Raw genomic sequence first — 5,315 nt, forward strand, 5'->3', positions numbered from 1 at the left:
GATTCACGCAGTCTCCTCTAAACAGTTGATCAAATCAAATTATATTGGTCACATACACATGGTTAGCAGATGTTATTGCGAGTGTAGCGAAATGCTAAAGTTTGTTGAGATTTGTCTGTTTCTTGAACTCTGTGAAGCATTTATTTGGGCTGCAATCTGAGGGGCAGTTAACTCTAATGAACTTATCCTCTGCAGGAGAGGTAACTCTGTCTTCCTTTCCTGTGGCGGTCCTCATGAGAGCCAGTTTCCTCATAGCGCTTGATGGTTTTTGCAACTGCACTTGAAGAAACTTTCAAAGTTCTTGACATTTTCTGGATTGACTGACCTTCATGTCTTTTAAAGTAATGGTGGACTGTCATTTCTCTTAGCTTATTTGAGTTGTTCTTGCCAGAATATGGACTTGGTATTCTACCAAATAGGGCTATCTTCTGTATACCACCCCTACCTTATCACAACACAACTGATTGTCTCAAACGCATAATTAATAGGTGTGCCTTTTAACAAGGCACACCTATTAATTGAAATGTATTCCAGGTGACTACCTCATGAAGCTGGTTGAGAGAATGCCAGAGTGTGTAAAGCTGTCAAAGGAGTTGGCCCGTAAAGCTGTCATAAAGCAGAGTGTGTAAAGCTGTCATCAAGGCAAATTGCCAGTTGGCCTGGACCCCTTTAACTGCCGATACGGAGCCCCACCGATCATCACGACTGGACTACCGACGTAATTTGCCCGAGGGGGTTTTTCAACAGGCTCCTCCGTCACGACGTCCCCTGAATGCCCGCCTGCTAGCCGTGGCTCGCTAGCTGTCTAGAGCATATCGGACTGTTAGCTTAAGATGCCCATCAGCCAATTTCTTTGGCCACTATACCTATTTTGCCAATTGGCCTGGACCCCTTTTACTACACGGAGCCCTGCTGATCCATCACGACTGGTCTGCCGACATAACTGCACAAGGGGGCTACAACAGATTTCTTCCGTTGCGACGTCCCTCTAAGGCCCCTCTGCTAGCTTGCTTGCCCCGGCCCGCTAGCTGTCTGAATCGCCGTGTCTCCAGCCCGACTATCTACTAACTGGACCCCTATGATCACTCGGCTACGCATGCCTCTCCCTAATGTCAATATGCCTTGTCCATTGCTGTTTTGGTTAGTGATTATTGTCTTATTTCACTGTAGAGCCTCTAGCCCTGCTCATTATGCCTTAGCTAACCCTTCAGTTCCACCTCCCACACATGCGGTGACCTCACCTGGTTTAAATGATGTTTCTAGAGACAATATCTCTCTCATCGTCACTCAATGCTTAGGTTTACCTCCACTGTATTCACATCCTACCATACCTTTGTCTGTACATTATGCCTTGAATCTATTCTACCGTTCCCAGAAACCTGCTCCTTTTACTCTCTGTTCCGAACGTACTAGACGACCAGTTCTTATAGCCTTTAGCCGTACCCTTATCCTACTCCTCCTCTGTTCTTCTGGTGATGTAGAGGTTAATCCAGGTCCTGCAGTGCCTAGCTCCACTCCCATTCCCCAGGCGCTCTCATTTGTTGACTTCTGTAACCGTAAAAGCCTTGGTTTCATGCATGTTAACATTAGAAGCCTCCTCCCTAAGTTTGTCCAGGTCTGTGCTCAAACAATTTGAGCTTCTACTTTTAAAAATCCACCTTTCCAGAAACATGTCTCTCACCATTGCCGCTTGCTATAGACCACCTTCTGCCCCCAGCTGTGCCCTGGAAACTATATGTGAATTGATTGCCCCCCATCTATCTTCAGAGCTTGTGCTGTTAGGTGACCTAAACTGGGACATGCTTAACACCCCGCCCATCCTACAATCTAAGCTTGATGCCCTCAATCTCACACAAATGATCAATGAACCTACCAGGTACAACCCCAAATCCGTAAACACGGGCACCCTCATAGATATCATCCAAACCAACCTGCTCTCCAAATACACCTCTGCTGTCTGCAACCAGGATCTCAGCGATCACTGCCTCATTGCCTGCGTCCGTAATGGGTCTGCGGTCAAACGACCACCCCTCATCACTGTCAAACTCTCACTAAAACACTTCAGTGAGCAGGCCTTTCTAATTGACCTGGCCAAGGTATCCTGGAAGGATATTGACCTCATTCCATCAGCAGAGGATGCCTGGTTATTCTTTGAAAGTGCTTTCCTCACCCTCTTAAATAAGCATGCCACATTTAAAACATGTAGAACCAGGAACAGATATAGCTCTTGGTTCACTCCAGACCTGACTGCCCTTGACCAGCACAAAAACATCCTGTGGCGTACTGCATTAGCATCAAATACGCCCCGCGATATGTTTACATGTATTTTTCTGAGCAAACAGGGAACAAGGGAATAGTATAGGTTTCTTGTAACATAATTATTTAAATACATGTGTTTTAGTGGCCATCTAGTCAGAAGTTGGATCAATGATAACCTTGAAAGATGCTTATAAATTTTTCTTTTATCTACAATTATATTGAATTATAAATTGAACATACCAGTGTTAGAGGAGAGTGACTGCTATTTCTTCTCTCATGATGTTAACATCTTTGACCGTATTTGAAAAGGATCAGGGGAGAATCAATGTACCTTTAGCAAATCAAATATATTTGGAGTTATCAATTTGTACAGTATATGCTGAAACCATAAATACATGTTATGGTAGATGTCATATTACATTATGAAATCTACCATGTTCTAAAATGTAACATATACAGTAAATTATATGCAATATGTAGAAAACTGCTACCTAACCTGTTCACTGCTAGAGTAAAAGCACAACAAACATATGTTTTTATTATAAACATAGAGCAACAGGTAGAAGTGTATTCCAAGGTCAAAAGTAAATCAGAATCAAAGTGGTTAGGTGGTTATTGAATCAGCATTTACAAACAGCAAGGGACTTTGCAGTTATGATGCCTGCAGCTCAACTCATTCAACCAATTAGGCAACAGTACACAGTGAAGTCTTGGTGATTGTCCACTGAATCCTTAAAGAGAAGACAACTTCAAGAATGACACAATTGTAGATCACAGAAAAAGAAAAACAGTACATCACTTTATCCAGACCAAGAGGTATTAAGGAGCTGGTCATTTTCTGGCCCTGTAGGCTAGAATTAGAATCCTGAACATATTGTGAGCTGCAATAGGGAGGCCATCCAGGGTACAAATCAGTGGAGGGGAATCAGAGAATGCAGGGATTCCAGCAGGGTGTGAGTTGAAGTAGTGTTAGGAATTTTGTTAATAATAATTAAAAAAAATTCTAGATTTAGATAAAACTATAACTAATTGAACTCTGCACGCCTAGTGAAAAGAGATTTGTGCTGTGGGTTATAAAGTAAGCAGAAAGGGTCGTTAAACTATGGTTGAACTGACCCAACTTAGCCCTGAGATGTTTAGATAAGGTAGTGAGTAACTTTTTAGGTCTTCCATTATCTTGAGTTGTCTGCTAAAGTGGTAATAAATGATAGTGAGCCTTCAGGAGAATAGATTATATTGTGTGTCATGTGTGTGCGCTGGGAAGTTGGAATGAACTTTTGAAGCTGTTTTATATTGGTCAGGACGAGGAGATTTAGTCTGTAACCTATGACGTCATATCTTGTATATAAACTGTTGTTTATGGTCAAATGGTAGCGTGCTCCGAGAATAAATACTATTATCTAATTTTAATAAGACTGTATCCTGTCTATTTTATGTTAATAAGTATCTTACAAATTCTTATAAATAGACAGATTGATTTTAATTAATGAGTACATTAGAGGAATTATTTAATTCCCTCAACAAGTAGTCAAATCTGGAGCTGACAAGGCTCTGACTTAGCATCTTGGGGGCATCGCTGGATGGTGTGGAAGAAGAAGCAGAACGTTCATGTTAGGTCTGAAATGTAAATGACGTGATCATCTCGGATTATCTAACATCTGAGAATGGGCAGGCATTCCCTCGTATGAAGAGCATCTTGCTGATTATGTGATGTCATCCAGGTGGAAATGTCACCTGCATATCTGATGTAGGAAAAGAGATAAGTTGAGTGTCCTGTGGATATGTATATGTACTGTACATCTGTGTATGTGTATATATATCTTGGTATATGTTTTTTATTTTTTTATTTCAATTATTATTATCATTATTGTGTTTTGTGGTTGAGAGGTGGGGGAGGTTGATGGGGATAGTGGATGTGCTGGGGATGTCCTATTGAGGGCGAAGGGACCTATTGGGGAGGGGATTCTTCTTGGAGGCACATTCAGTCATAGTTTTGTTTATTATATTATTATATAATATAATATTTTTAATGTTCTATTATTATAACAGTTTACTGTGATTATGGATATGCGGTCATGTTGACTTATATATTTGAACTTTATTTTTTTGTCCAGAGTACAAATGTTTGATTTATTATTATTATTATTACTACTGTACCTACATTCTTAAAAACGAAAATAGAAAAAGTGTAAAAAAATGTAGGAAAAGCCTTTAGAGGGAAAATCATGATGGGATGGGGGATTGAGGAATGGGTAGAGAGAACAGTAGAGGGCTCTGAAAACTATTATTGCTGAAATAACCACTTCCTTTTGTGACTAGAGTCTAATACTTCCTGTGGCACACATCAGAGGGCATGATAGGTCACCAAATGATTATGAAGTGTGCCAGGCCTTGCAGTCCCAAGATAGAGGGGGGGGGGGGGGGGGGGGGGGTTCAGCAGACAAGAAAGCTGCCTTACCAAAATCCTCCTGCCCTTCTAATTTCCTTAATTTTGTGGCTAAAGTCAAATACTTCCTGTGGCACACACTACTGGTCAACATGAGCTACCAAAAGGATTCTGAAGTGTGCCAGGCCTTGCAGTCCCAAGATAGAAGGGGGGGGAGAATTTAGGCCGGCAAGAAAATGGCCTTGCCAAAATCCCCCCCTTCTAATTCCCTTAATTTTGTGGCTAGTCAAATACTTTCTGTGGCACACATCAGAGTAAAATACTTTCTATAGAATAAACTTCACAGTAGGGTAGTCAACTGAAATTAATAGTTGATGTATGTGTGTTATATTAAACATAGATGGAGTAAAATGTAGGCAAGCAATAAACATTTCAGAACAACTACTAGTCGAATAAGACATGTGAGAGATGACGAATTTTAGCAGATTTATTTAGACTAATACACTTGAAACATATAGCCAAACCGAAAACTGCGAGATAAATAGAGATAAATAATTACATGAAACGCAGCCTAACGTGTTCAGAAATCTCAACGAGCAACAAGTCGCAGCAATGAAGAATTAAGTGCGTGCGCATTCACGCGAAAGGGGGAGGTTCTGGCAGGGGGAGT

This window comes from Salvelinus fontinalis, chromosome 1 (assembly GCF_029448725.1).
Source record: "Salvelinus fontinalis isolate EN_2023a chromosome 1, ASM2944872v1, whole genome shotgun sequence".
NCBI lineage: Eukaryota > Metazoa > Chordata > Actinopteri > Salmoniformes > Salmonidae > Salvelinus > Salvelinus fontinalis.